The sequence below is a fragment of the Crocodylus porosus genome, unplaced genomic scaffold (genome assembly GCF_001723895.1).
Source record: "Crocodylus porosus isolate Cpor-Errol unplaced genomic scaffold, CroPor_comp1, whole genome shotgun sequence".
Lineage (NCBI taxonomy): Eukaryota > Metazoa > Chordata > Crocodylia > Crocodylidae > Crocodylus > Crocodylus porosus.
In genome coordinates this window covers 160130153-160145918 of record NW_017728906.1, presented here as the reverse complement: position 1 = coordinate 160145918, position 15766 = coordinate 160130153, and the positions used below count along the sequence as shown (strand labels likewise).

At 41.3% G+C, this 15766-nt stretch overlaps 1 protein-coding gene across 1 annotated transcript in view; it reads left to right on the top strand.

Annotated features, from left to right (window-relative positions):
- LOC109306591 (neurobeachin) overlaps positions 1–15766 on the top strand; it is a 529566-nt gene that overhangs the window by 244706 nt on the left and 269094 nt on the right. The window lies entirely within an intron of this gene.

The following is a 15766-nucleotide window of genomic DNA, read 5'->3' as shown; positions in this document are numbered from 1 at the left end:
GCAGTACTCCAGCTGCGGCCTCACCAAGGCCGAGTACAAGGGGAGAATGACGTCCCGGGATTTGCTCGAGAAGCAGAGGATTGAAGATGATCTTCCAATAATTGGATTCTATACATTGAAAATTATAACAAATCTATACATTTTCCAGTTAGAATCTAATTATTGGGGGGGCGTGTCTTAAATTCAGGGTTGTCTTGGATTTGAGTAAAAATGTAATGTATGTTTGATCATTAATTTGAACAGCTTAGATGTTGCTGCTTTCTAAAAATGTTTATGTTGAATATGAAGCAAACCTAGGAGACTGTCTGTTGCCAAAGCAAGAACTAAATTCAGATCGTCTGACCTGGTACAGGAGTTCTCTATAACAAACTAGACCACTCGTGACCCTACCAGCTCAGAAGTCAAAGGAATTAGAAGCAGATAAAGGTGTGAGGGAGGACAATGACAGTGGGGGTCTGAAAGGATTGGAAAGAAAACAGGTAGAAATGGGTCAGAAATCTAAGGTTTTGATCCCTGCAGTCCATATTATTTTTTATAAATAGCAGGTTTTTTGTGTTTCTGATCATTAAATGTTAGGTCTCCAAAGCAGTTTTGGCCCCAACAAGCAGTGTTTATTTTACCATGTTTGTTGGTTCATCTTTTCCCTACCTACTTCCCTAATTGCTTCTTCCTACCCTTCTGTCTCATAAACTTCTTCCTCATGGTTTCCTAATCTGTTGTCATTTTCTACAGGTCACTTAGTTCTTATTTGACAAATCTCTTCTTTATGCCCCTCTATTCTCCAGCCTATTGTCTTTGTGGCATCTTTGTCTCAGTTCCCGAGCTGACCCACTGGTGCTGATCCTACCCATATCATCTAAGGAGTAACCAAGTTTTACCAGTTCTGTCTTCATATCCCTAACGTTTCTGTTCCTGCGAGTAAAATCTTTGTCCGGCTTCTCAGTGCCCAAGTTTTCTGCCTCTTGACTACAACAATTTTCTTTTTATTCCCATTTCCTTCTTCCTTCTCTTTGGAGAATCCTTTTATAAATATCTTCTCTTCCAGTCAGGCAATATCCCTTCTCCTGTTTTGCCCATCTTTTGTATAAGTTTAAGCTTCTCGATCTCAACTTTAATACACTCTCTGCCTCTGTATACATTTTTGTTCCTATTTTCTCAATGGATCCCTCACCTCCTTTTCTCTCATTTTGGCTGCCCTACACAAAGGGTCACTTCTCTTTCGTGGCATTCCTGTATTTGGCAGCAAGTCTTTACATCTTTCAGCAAAAATAGCTTTTCATTTTCTGTTGAGGTGTAACTGCATAGCAGGGTTGCAAGCATTTTCTCCCTCATACTTCTTGCCATAAAAAGCCACAGTGGAACTGTTTTTTAGCTGAAAGCTGCTCTTTCTGCTTCAGTGATTAATTTTCAACAGTGGTGGCACTAGGAGCAAGATAAGCTGGGGTGAAGGTATATAACTCACCAGTACCATCAACTACCATCCCTGTTGTAAACAGCCTCTGGTGGTTCACACCCACCTGTGTACGCTACCAATTTCAGACATCTCCAACTCACCTGCTTTCATACTTCATCTTTCACATCCACCTAACTTCCCCAATAGCCATCATCAGGCATTTCCCAGCACTCTCTGCCACTCAGCTTTTCCCATGTGCTGATTCATCCTTACTTACCCAGTGCCTCATCCACCTGTCTAGCTGCCATACAGATACTGCAAGTGCTTCTGAGCAAGTCCCTCCTACACACCTTCCCTTTGCAACTCCTATATCATTTTTCCTCTCGCACTCCTCCACCAAATCCATAATCTCTTAATATGCTTCACTAAAAATTCTGTCACTTGCCCAGTATGTTCAAAATAATTTCTAAAGACTTAATCCTCCTCTAGGTTTTTTTCCCAGTGTATTTAGTGCTCATCTGAACTATGAAGTTGTGTTGTCTAGGTCTGGGCTGTCTTTTAGTCTTGTGCTATGCCAAGCATACTCTTTGTGTATAACCAATAATTAAGATCACCTCTTGTACGCATGTAATTGATAACACTACGTGTTGCTGTTGCAAAATCACCTAAGGCCATTTTAATCCATTTGGTTTTATTTTCAATGCCATTCTTTTCAAACTTGCATTGAAAGGGGAATCATGTCAGATTCACAGATGTCTTCATTCTCTGTATTGATGTTTCTAGTCTCCGAGTACATCTCTCTGACATTTTTCAACATCTTACTTAGAAAATCAAAATGCAGCTATTGTGATTTTTAAGACTAAATCATATTCCCTGTAAAAATGACTAGTGTAGGTGTGTTGATGTATATTTAAGATATTAGTCTGGTCCATGTACAATCTTTCTATAACATAACCTATCTCTCTGCTCATTGCAACATGGCGTGTGATTTTGAATAGCACGTCAAACCCACCTGGTATAACTAGTAGTAATTGTTCCTGCATTAACCAGCAAACAGAAACTTTTTCTAACACAATATCATTATTTACAGAGGTATCAATTGTGATTGCCTCCTGTTTCATTCTTATGTAATTATTTTTCTGGTTAGAAATTCTGACAAATTAAAGTAAATCTTAGCATACACTTCTCTATTTAGATGTTAGTGCCTTCTGATAGCCTTTAAAAGAAAAGGTGGGGGTTTTTTGTACGAAGTGGAAAAGTTGAGCTCCTGGCAATCAACAGATGTTTTCACACATTAAAGCATTTTTTCGTCATTCTAATTTTGAAAACGTTTCATTGTATGTTTTATAAAAGTAGATGATTTTCCTTCATCTCTCAAAACCTGTTAAGATATAAACCCAGTCAGAATTCTTAAAGATGAGATAAAGCAAAATTCTTTAATATAGCTTAGAAAAAAGTAATTGCTTTTTTTTTGTTTCTGTTTTTTGGGTTTTTTTTAATTCTTGTAGCTCTGCAAATCCCAGACTTTTTTGTATAGTTACAAACATTATGAAGACTAGAGGTTTTGTGACATCCTTTCAATTCAGTGACCTATCCTCTTTCACAAACATCTTCCCTTCTTCCGATCCCCATGCTTACCAACTTGTTCTTCATTAACATATCCAAACTTAATCTCCTCCATCTGGCAGCCGATCCCCTGCCTAGGGATCTCTAATGGACATATGCACTACAGCTTTCCTCCATTTTCATTTGCATCCTGTTTTCCAGCTAAAGGTGACATGTAGCAAACTGCAAATTGTATAATTATATAATTTCATATGGAAAGGAAAGGTTTGCCAACAGTGTTAGTGGGGATGTAATACACAGAACTGGAGCTACTGTCGTGTGCACTGCCATGGTGATTGGCTTAAGGATGGACAAAAGACTTGCTATCCCTGCTCTTACAAATGACATTTAGAATTAAATGTTGTTGCTCTTGTTAGTAATAATAACAAAGTAACTGTTCTTCTGAACTACATCATGCACCAATGATTTAACAAGAGAATGTGCTTACACAACTCTTTTTCCAACAAATTCTGTATGCATATGTGACCTGAACAAGCTGGGAGGGATTTTGCTTCCTATTTGGCTTCTATATAAAGTTTAGTGGAATACCTTAGGAAGGGCCAAAGGAGAGCTTCTGCAGTAAAGGCATGATATTTGGCTTCATGTCTCATATGCACCTTCCCAATGACATTATAGGAATGGGTGGAGCTGTATTAAAGAGCATTCCAGGGGATCCCAGGCTGCTCTTGACTTAGGAGTAAGCCCCTAAGCAGCTCTTCCTTCCAGTTCACATCAAGGACCATTCTGGTTCTTCAGAGTAGCCCAAAATTTCACAGGGGTAAAAAAGGCCATGGAAAGCTGTTCAAAACAAAAAAATATTTAGCAAGGAATGAAGTTAGAATAAATAACAGCAGTAGAAGTAAACCATAGATGTTTTTCCTTTACTAACTAAAGCAAGACATTTTCCACTTTAGCTGATACATTCTCTGTGTTTTTGTTGAGTTGAATGCCATGAGTCTGAACTTTGCAACTGAATATGCATTTTTTTTTCAAAATATATACCTGATACAAGATACTATATTTTTAAAGTGTGGAATAAAAAAGTAAAGCAATCACCAGCATACATTAATTTATTACTGGCTTCATCCCAAGCAAAATGAGCTTACTGGTATTCAAGTGGCTTCCACCTTCTTATTCTCCAAATTCTTGGGATGTACTAATGTTGCAGCCTTCAGGTCAGTCCAGGGTGTATCCTGGACACATTCCCCTGGGTGCACCATACAGAAGCCATCTCAAAAAACTCCAGTGACAAATAACTAAACTATATTTTCAGTCACCTCAGAAATGGACATCCACAATATCTATTTCACATATCCACATTTCTACATGTTGCCCATAACAACAGTATGTTAGGGTCAGATCCAAAATATAATTTAAATGTGATGATGCCAAGCGTTCCCATTCCTAATGTTTATGTGCCCAGGTCTTAGTAGAATCCACAAATTAAGTAGCAGCCCAAATTAAGAGCACAATACCATTTAGCTTAAAACGGGAGAATTAGATGTTTAGGATTTTACCTACGCTGAGTGGATGATGTCTAAACCAGTTGACAGGAGACACAGAATGGGGTTTGTTTCTGAAATTCCACCTCTTGCACAAATATAGGCATGTAATTCCAGACTGCAGGTAGTACTAAGATTCATAGCATGAAACCTCTGTTTAGGGATGCTTAAGGAGATAGCCTTTGTGTACAAATGATAGGTTCACTGTAGTGAAGGAGGTGCCCATCTTTTGGATAACAGTTTCTTGGTTAGAGCACTTATGTAAGTATTGGGACACTTAAGTTATGGGCCCACCTTAGGCTGAGGAGCTTCAAACCCGTGGTTTAACTGACTTATACTATACCCTGGCTGGTGCAATTCATAGTGCAGGAGTAGTGGCCAGAGGTTTGCTTTTTCAGGGGGAGAGTTTTCACCTCTCTTTTTATCGTGGTGTGTTGAGCAGCCATTTAAACACCAATTCTGAGCAGCAAAAAGGCAACATATCTCCTCGCCACCCAGCAGCAAAGCTCTGATTGCTGTTCCTACACCATGCACCATTGCTGCTATTCTGGCCTCCCAGCTTCTGGACCCAATGCAGGGAAGGTACAAGTATAAGGAAGATAATGAGGGAGTGAGGCATCCCTTTAGATCCATTCAAACACACAAGAGGCAGCACCTGGAGTTTGCATCCCACTTGCCCACTCATAGGTACTGTTTTGAACCACATCTTTCACCTCAGAAGGGAATAGTCAAACCACCAGTCTAGAGCCTAGAGCTTATTGGTGCTTTTTACTCTTTCTGTTGAAGGAAGACCTTTATGCAAAAGGAATACAAGATTCATGAAGCAAAAGGTTATCTGTCTGTAACTCAGTAATGAGAACACTTCCCTGTTTGGGGATAGCAGGGAAAAAACCCCTGTGTTCTAACCCCTTCTTCATTTATACAATCACTTTTATGAAAAAATGCGTGAGCAGTCCCTGGAGCAGAGCAGGGTGCTTCAGGCTATTATATAAAGGGTGGTCACCTTCCCCACTACTGCCTCCTGTCCCCCAACATGTATGGGTGCTTACCTCATTGGTGTTAGTTGATGTGGATGTGCTCTGAGCATGTCCAGTGGAGACTGACATGCTAAATTTGTCTATCCTAAACAGCTCTAGTGCAAAGGATAGGAGCATAAATGCTTCTCTCAGCCAAAGTGGTGGAAGTTTTGGGTATGCATAGCAGCTGAGCTTTAAACATTTAAGTGTTTTTACTGAACATGTAGTTACAGATTAGGAACCTAAGACCTTTCTTGGACCTAGCTGTTTGTATCTTCATGTATCACACCTGTGCAATTCAGTGTGAAGGGTTTAGCAATCATTAATTAAGAGACACCCAATATCCAATTTAGATGAAGATTGATGTGCAATAGCAGATCTGTATGGTATTCCTTGCACAGCACATTGTGGCATATCGCTTCTGAATATTGCTCTTTGTCTCTAAATGTCTTGTACACCAAGGGATGATGCTTAACAAAGGCAATGTACTTCCAACAAGAGGAATCTTACTAAAATTTCCCATTGTTCCAAAATGTATTATCAGAGCAATGAAACTAAAAGTTTTCCTTCTTTTAATTAGATACCAAACCACTGCAAATTAATTTTTAACAAGTACCCTACAGTCATAAGTAAAAGTACAAACATTCAGTCTCTCCTGGGAGGGTCACTGCTTTCCCAGAAGAAACCACAAATGTACAGATGTTCAGGCTTTTTCTCCAAAAGTAAAAATAGTTACTCCAGGAGAAAAATAACCTGGGAACAACCAGGATTAAATCATTCCCAGGATAGGAGGGCAAATGTCTGTACATGCAGTGGCTTGTCTCAAAAGAGAACATAGTCCTGCAGCATTCCCCCTTTCTCCAGGAAGAGCATGTGTCCCTTGCTGGACCCTGCTGTTCCAGCAGAGAGCAGGACTTGCCTCCTTCACAATCCCCACATTGTGCTGCAGGAAAACAGGCTGACCATGGGGGCAGTCTGGGGCAGCCAATCAGAGCTGTTACCAGACAGACTAAGGAAGCCTGCAAAGCAGGCTGAGATGCTCCCTCACCCCCCACCCCTACTGCACAGTGTCAGCACTGCAAGCTCTCGGCTCTTCAGGGGCTCAGCATTCAAATGTCTGTACACGCAGCTCTAAGAAGAAACGGGGGAGAATTCTCCCAGTTTGTTTGAATGTGTGTATACAGCTGTTGTCACCATCTCATGGATGACTTTTATTTACTCTCAAATGATGAAAAAAAAAAAGTATAGAAAAGATTTTAAATTTTTTTTTTAAGTTTAATCTATCAAGATTTCTTCAGGTCATTCTATTCTAAAGTGAACTTATGGAATACTGTTTGTTTAATTAAAGGGATGAAAAATGTATACCTTTCTGCACTATGTAAAATTTGCCCTTTGCTTTAATGTACCAGACTAACAGAAATTGGTTGTTAATGGAGACTATAAACTTTTGGTTCTTCAAAAATTTAAATGGCAGTTATATATTTTTGACACAGTGGTGCATTTTTCCATTACAGATGGATGGCCATGCAGTTTTTCATTAGCACAGGCCTGACACAGAATGTCACTTAAGTGATATAAGATAAGATGAAGTGAGAAATTACATATAATCAAGTTAGCCATGGAAATAAAGATTCTTAATAATTAAATATACATTATTAAAAATGCAAGCCATTTTGAAATATTGTGCTTGTCACAAGAATAAATTACTCAAGTGGCTTGATTCAGACTTTCTTGTATTTCATGAAAGTCAAATAGTTTTGATTCACATATACATTTTTTTTTCATTCTTCCTTTTTCTAAACTAAATGTCATCCCCTTGACAGGGCTCAGAGTTAGGAGTTTCCAGTTGGTAAAAAATGACATTAGGCAATACTGTTCTACTGCACTCATAAATTAAAATGTTACAATTTATGCCTTCTCCTTTTCAGTCATGTAGTAAAGGTGGTCCAAACCTAATGCACACATTTTAATAGGCATAAAATTATTCCTGCCTTTAGTCCAACTCATATATAACTTAAATTAATTTCAGAAGGCATGTGTGCATATACATACATACATACACATGGTAGTTATTTCTACTGTTGATGATTCTTTTATATCCCAGCTGTAGAATAGGCATAGCCATTCATTCCACATTTAATTACATCAAGAAGTATGCTGCCTTTTAAGACTTTGAAAAAAGGAAAATCTTCTTTGTTATTTTTTTGTTTTGCAGTTTAGTATAGATTAGGAAATAAAAATAGTATTGTTAGGAATCGACAAAAGATAAATAATGATAGATAAGAAAAATCTTTCAGGTATGAAAAGGAAGGAAGTAGCTGCAAATCACTGTGCATACCTCTGTACAGATCAAGATATGCTTAAATAAATCCTAAATGTATATATGTTTTGAGACCTTATATAACAGAAAATATTGGATCTGTCTATGAGATGCGATTCAGGGTTTTTGGACATTGGTTTACAACACAAGGTAGATGCACACTGGCTGGCAGACAAGCTGTGATGTCTTAATACATTATAAAAACAAAGCCAAGTGAATGCTTAAGCTCAAGGGAAAAAAAGCAAGTGAGGCAGCAAGAAGATATTCACAGTGCACTTACACTCTTCTCTCTGTCATCTTTAAACCAGTGCCTAGCATAGGGTTAGGAAGCACAGTTCTGCTTGAGGAGCTGCCATCTTTTGGGTGAGATGTTAACCTGAAGTATTAGCTACACAGAGTCCTAAGAAATTGTGCATTCCTGAGAAATTCTTCATAGGTTATTATTATAGACCATAAGTATGTCTAAGGTGCTTGTCACTAGGATGCTTATCACTTTGAAATCCAAGTGTCATAATATGGTAACAATATAAGGAATTGTATTCCTTGTCTCTGGATTTCCAGCCAGATAGGTTTCTGAGCTTTAGGCTAGGGCTAGCATTTGTAGTATGTTTCCTTCCTAGCAAGTTTACCCTGATTCCAGGAAAGAAGTAGTATAACAGAGCATTGGAGGAAGGCGATCCTCCCCCCACCCCAGCGTAAAATAGAAGTTATGATGAAAATCAACAATTCAAAAATCACTATGATTTTGAGTTTCTTATTTTTCTACTTTGGTACCCTCCTCAATAAGACAAGATGGGTGTGTTTACCACCATTCATTAGCATGGTCTACTATGATGCTTAAAGAGAAAACAGTAAGATATAGAGTGTAGTAGGTTAAGATCCAAAAAACTTTTGCTCAGGTGTCAGTATCCTACCACACAAGCAGCTGTAATTTGGTTTTATGTTCTGACCATTCTTTTATGCCCGTGCCGGTCTTGTATTGGATAGTCATACTTAACAGCTTAGTTATCCATGGCCCTACTTCAGAGAGCTATCTACTAGTTCAGCTCCTGAGGGAGGGCTTTTATCTCTTGATGGGAGAAATACACCCCAAATAAGCAAGAAAACAGCTCTTCTATAATAAAGCCATTTACAGCCAGAGGTTTTCTGCCTCCTCCACAGGAGCTGTGTCCACACATTCAGTTAAGTAAAAAAGTTATAAACTCTGGCACATTTTGCACTGGAGTTTATTGCTTCCTGGGTGCCTGGGAGTGTACCTCATTGAGCTGGGTCAGAACAGCCCTAGCTGGCAGGTGGATTGTGGGGGGAGGGTCAGTTTGCCAGCCCAGGGCTGGTCTGACCTGGCTCAGTGTGCTGTGGAAGGACTGGCTGGGGCACAGGGGTGCTCCAGTGTGGGGCTAGCCATCAGACAGCCCCCACACTGAAGTACCCTTATGCCCCAGCCAGCCCATCCAACATCTACACATTTGCTGCTGCAGAGTAAATTAGTTTACTCCTGCCTAATACCACTGCACATGTAGACGCGAGATGTTTACCGCAGAGCTAATTAGTCAACTCCTCCATAGACATTGTGTATAGATGTGCCTAGGGTTAAGAAGTCCCTCTGTCCACAGTCCAGTCTACACAGCCCTGAGCAATCCAAAGTTACACAGCTTTCAAGTTCCTTCTCCAGTCAGCATAGACCAGAGCCCCACAGTTGATTGGCTGTGCAGTCTTTACAGATTCTTCCCACTCACAACCAATACTGTCCATTTCTTATGGCTGCTCTATCCACTGAGATGTTCTCCCTGGTGCCTCTTGGGTATCTCCTCCAAAGGATGAATACCAATCCCACCTGAAGCATTAACATGCCTTGTTGCTTGAGATCCATCTCATCCTATCTGCACATAGACAGCTCTGGAACCTAGAAGAGACTCCATTAACCCTTCTTTCCCCGTGTAAAAGGTAGTTGGGGAAACTGAAGCATACAGTATTATTATAACACAAACACAGCTAAAACAGAAATATTACAATAAAGCTATAATCTCTCACAAGGAACACTAGGGAAAAGAGGACTTGACCAAAGATGTGAAGTTGATCCACTTGTGTTTGAGCTATACAACAGTTTTGCAAACCAGCAAAATTCCAAAGTAGATGTCATTCTTCTGAGAGGAAACATGCTTTTATCATGCCTTTCACAGGGCTGATACAGGCATGCTGGCAGAAGAAAAGCCCTTTAGCTGGCATACCTACTATGGCAGTATGCTGACATAGCTATACAGGTAGATTATTCTATATATGATTCTGATTTTCTATCTTCTGTAGTATATACAAGCTTGTAAATTAGTGGTAAGGCCCCATGCAAATGCTCAGGAGAGATGATTCCATAGAGCAAATTACAGCTATCTAAGGTTTCATAGAATTCATAGACATTAGGGCTGGAAGGGACCTTGGAAGATCACCGAGTCCAGCCCCCTGCCCCAGGGGCAGGAAGTCAGCTAGGGTCAAAGAATCCTAGCAAGATAAGCATCCATACATTTCTTAAAAGAGTCCAGAGTAGGTGCTTGCACCACCTCTGGAGGGAGTCTACTCCAGGCCTTGGGGGCTTGGACAGTAAAGAAGTTTTTCCTTATGTCCAGCCTAAAACAGTCTTGGAGGAGTTTGTGACTGTTGGACCTTCTGATCACTTGGGGCACTCTGGTGAACAGGCATTCCCCCAGATCCAGATGTACACCCCTTTTATACTTAGAGGCAGCCACCAGGTCACCCCTGAGCCTGCGCTTTTCCAGGCTGAAGAGCCCCATGGCTCTCAGCCTCTCTTCATAAGGCCTATTCTCTTGCCCTCTGATCATGCACATGGCTCTCCTCTGGACTCTCTCAAGCTTCTCCACATCCTTCTTGAACTGTGAAACCCAAAACTGGATGCAGTACTCCAGCTGCAGCCTCACCAAGGCCGAGTACAGGGGGAGGATGACATCCTGAGATTTGCTTGAAAAGCATCTATGGATGCAAGCCAGAGTTTGGTTTGCTTTACCAGCTGCAACATCACATTGGTGGCTCATGTTCATCTTGTGGTCAGTCATGACTCCCAAGTCCCTCTTGGCTGTGATGCTAGAAAGTGTAGCAGTGCTGAGCTGATAAGTGTGATGTGTTTGTTTTTTTCCCTGAGTACCTTGCATTTTTCCATGTTGAATGTCATCAGGTTTTTATCCACCCACTTTCTAAGCCTATCAAGGTCATTGTATTCCTGAATGACAGCATCCACATCAGGGTTTAACATATTTTAATTTATGTTCACTGACTCTGTACCATTAGTTGATACACTTTAACTTTCCTAAGTGATGCCAAATAGCTAAGCTTTGAGTGTCTCTCTCAGGATTGGCAGTGGGCTGGGAACCACATTATAGTGACAAAACCCAATATCTCTGAGGCTTTGTCTGAACTGTCAGGGAAAAAAAATCGGGTTTCCATGAGAGTCTTTGGCCCATAGCAGACCAGAAGAGAGAGACCTGCATCACCCAAGAAGGTTGATGAGCTGGCTAGGCTCAGGTGAGGCATTAGTACTTAAATAACTGGGGAAAGCCCTTCAACCTGAATTACCCTTGTACCTGGATTAGCAGCTCCCCAAATTTGGACACATGTAGTGTATGACTAGCAGGATATTTTTAGTTCTCTGGGCTTGTGGTCTTTTTGGGAGCTTCTAGTGGCCTTACAGGAGGCTTGTTTTAGTTGCCATTGTTTTAGTTGTGAGCGGGGGAGGGTTGGGGTTTTTTTTGCTTTGCCTCCCCTTCCCCACAGCAGCTCAAGGACCTTGCAGCTAGGTGCATGTTACAGAGGCTATCAAGTAGCATGTGGTCAGTGCAGAATATTCATTTTACAAAGGGGTTGGAAATAGGGAGAAGATGGACAATGGGATTTAGATTCCTGATGTTCCCTACAGCAAAAACCATACTTCCCCATTTCATCAGCCTACTAACCTTCATAACTTTTTCACCTTCACAAGAAAAGAAGGGTACCAGGATCTCAGAATTTGGCTGTGGCCCAGTTATCATGGGGTAATAGACTTACCCCATGATAAATCTCCCTCTATGTGGATAGTTCCTAGATGAGTTAATAAAGTTGCAGCCTAATTAAGCCACATTTATCTATTTTCCCATATGTCCAGGACAATGTTGCCATCTCCAGTGAAGAGCTTTCTACTTCTGTGTTTATTTAATTAAATAAGTGTTTGAAATCATAAGATAGGAATTACGTTGTGTATTAAGGAATACCAAAAATCCCAGCTTACCTTTTATTGCAGTACTCTGATGTTAACTAATATGGGTCTGATGATGAGCACCTTGCAGGAATGATATTGTTCTGGACTAGCAGGGAATGTGAGGCACCAGAGTTTAGCTCTAACTTAGTGATACTGTAGGAACTTTTCAGGAAAGAGAAAAATATAAGGAGAAGCAAAAGCTACATTGTGAAAAACTGCTTATTTTTGTGATTGAGGCCAATGGAAAAACTAAGATTGGGGGGTTGGTTTGTTTGTGTTGCAAAACTTTGATTTTGGGCCTGTATTTTATATTTCGGGATTTAAGTCTTTTTATTTTGTATTATTATGAAGACTTTAAAGTAGACCTCATACTATAACCATCTTATTTGTTCCTAATTCTTTCATTAAAATGCTTGCTTTGGAAAGTATTTATCTCTTGTCTTGGTTGATAATGTAAAGCAGGAGTCGGCAACCTTAAACAATGGTGGGCTGCTTCTTGTGATGCAGCTAACAATCCAACAGCACCACTGCAACTGCAAAACACACAGCAGTGGCAAAAGGTGTTGGTTGGGTATTTTTTACCCCCCACCCCTGTGAGCACCTGGGGTGGTTGCTTCTGTTACCCCATCCTAATTACACCACTGTACCAATCCCACCCCTGATCTCCATCTAGTTCACCACTGGTGGAGGCAGCATGGGTTATACCAATAACTCCAGTCCTCTTATCTGCCTTGTGTCTCACGAGAGACCATGGGAGAAGTGTTGGTACAGGCAGAAGCCCGGTGTTAACACAGCAGCCACCAGATGTACGCCCTCTCTGGTACCAATTGCAGATTGCTGATTTCAATATAAAGAGAAATGCAGCAGCAATAAGACAGTGGCTGTAGTAGGGGGACTTCCTTAACCCCTGGCTAGTGACTGTGGACATCTCCCCTCACAGCGGCAGAGTATTTCAGAGGAGGGGACAGGGTATGAGGTGAATGAGGGGACCAAGGCTGCTGGGATGGGACCCTTATGAGCCCTCCATTACCTCACAGGCTAAATCCAATCTCTTTGCAGCCTGGATCCAGACCTGGAGCTGAAGATTGCTGACCCCTGATTATAGAGGGGTTTTTCTTCTTGAAAACAAAATTAATGGGCTAATTTTTAGGCCCGTACAAAGCAGGAAGTATTCCATTTGGATTCGGATTTGACTGATTCGAGGGACAGTGATTTGATTTGGTGATTCAAATCACTGTCCTGGTTCGATTCCTCCAATTCAGATTTGGGAATTCAGCTGCTCAGTCACCTACCAAAGCTTTGTACAGCCCTAAAAGATAGGGATATGTTCCCAGGCAGTGAGGGGGGGAGGCTGGGACTAAGGAAGGGATGGCATGAAGAGTGTCATTCCAAAAGCTGTCCCCCCTCACCTCAGCTCCTGGGCTGTGCCATGCTGTAGTGCAAGCAGCTGGTGTCAACTGCTGGAGCTGCTGCAGCAGAGGTTGGGGGGAGTGGCAGCAAGTGGAGCCCTGGGTGGCACAGGACGTAGCGCAGCTTGTCTGCGCTCACCCTAGCCCCCACCCACTGCAGTAACCCCAGGAGCATCTGGCACCAGCTGCAATGAGAACTGTCAGTGGGTGTAGGGCACGCCTCTTGCTGCTCCATGCCCCCCCCCGGGAGGGCTGTGGGCTAGGGAGATGTGTTGGGCTCTCCCCGATGGATGTGTTGGTCTCATCCCCGGATCTGCATGCAGGATGATAGCCGGCTGCTGCTGCAGGCTGAGGCCAGTGGTGGCGCTGGGCTGTTTCCAGAATGTGGCACGCCTGCCCTGAGTGCCAGGAAGAATCTACCTGGTCCCACTGCCAGCCCCAGCCTGCAGCAGCAACCTGCTGTCATCCTGCGCGCAGATGCGGGAGCATGCACCCCCAGGAAGAGCCTGACATCCCCACAGCCCTCGTGGGGGGCGTGGAACAGCAAGAGGCACCCTCCGCCCCCACTGGCAGTTCTTGTTGCAGCTGGTGCTGGTTACTCCTGAGGTTGCTGCAGTGGGGGCTAGGGTGAGTTGTTATATTATTACATTACATTATTACATTGGTACACTGTCACATTATAAAATGGGTTTGCTTTATGTGAGGGAAACTTGTATAGGCTATGGCCAAATCTCCAAATCAACCCTAAATCTCTACAAATTGATTCAGAGGCTTCTGCTTCGATTCAGACCTCTTAATGAATCTTCTGATTTGATTCAGATCCAGAGATTCAGCCTCCAAATCAGGCCAAATCCTCTCTGAATCGAATCAGCTACCAAAGCTTCACACAGCCCTACTAATTATGGGGCATGTTTAAAATAGTATATTTAAACTCCACAGTGTATGAAAATGCTATTTTAGTATAACATTTTTATCTTTGTAATATTATGTCATTCTGCGCAGCCTAATAGACTTTTCATAGATGGCAGCATGGACACTTTAGCAGAGCCACAAAATCCCAAGTGCTTAAAATAAACGTGTTCCCCCCAACTCGCACGGTGTGTTTTTGTTACTTCTGTTCCGTGATAGTTTACAATTCTAAACAGGACCTAGAAAGGGGATATTGCTAACCTTTCAATAGTTACTCTTAAAAAATACATTTTCTTTCTTCTGTTCACACAGTCAAAAATATTTTGATAATTAACAAAGACATAAAATATGTTATTAGGATTTGTGCTATTTTGGTAATATTAAACCTGAAGTTCCTTGAAAGCTGCAAAACAGAGGGCTGGATTGTACCTAGCTCCTTGTTTCTGCGCCAGGAGCCATTGAGCGCTTTCTTCTGAACTCCTGTACAACAGTTGGGTATAAGTCTAATCCTTGCACTCTTGGCATGCAAAGCCAAGCGAGTCTGGCATTGACTATAGGCAACAATGCATTCCCACTGCTGATCCATCAATGGGAACACAATACAGTTGGACCATGGCTGAGCATATAATGGACCTGTGAAAAATGCTGCAGATAGGTTCTGTTTGGTCTGTTCTAATACTGTACACTGTCATACTGCCTCTGGAAATGATTGCTGGTGCTCATAATGCAGACAGTGGTTTACAGTGCACGCTCAGAATGTACTCATAATCTGGGACCGGTGAATGAAATATTCCACTGGAATGTTGTTCTTGATATTATTTGGATGTTTACTAAGGAGCTAGCAAATGCCATTTTTAGTAATGAAGATAAATTGAATACCAAACAGCAATGTGAATTGCATTTCCCAGTCAATGTAGATTAGCAGTAGTTTCTGTGTCATTTTGTGGAACTTTAATATTGGTTCTGAATGCAAAAAGCCAGTGTAACATGAAGATGGCCATGGTTGTTAATGGCTTGTATTAGCTGGAAGCTATAAAATCATCCAAGTACTCTGTTAGTGTTGGAATAATAATTTACCAAGACAATTACCACATGGTGGAATTTTTTTGCAGCTCTAATTCAGTGTTATTAATAATGAATAAAATTGCAATTTTCTCAGGTTGCTGGGGGCAGTGGGGAATTATTTCAATGAATATTTCAGCACATTAGTTTAATCATAGTTCCACAAAATTCAAGTGGGCAATATTTTATACATCTAAGTTCAGTCTGCTAAGGGACCATAGTCATTAAATTGCAAACTATTTGCACTGAGGTCCATTCTATGATTTACAAGCCTTGTTAAAAACACTGTAAAAGAAAGCAAGCTGTGCCATTA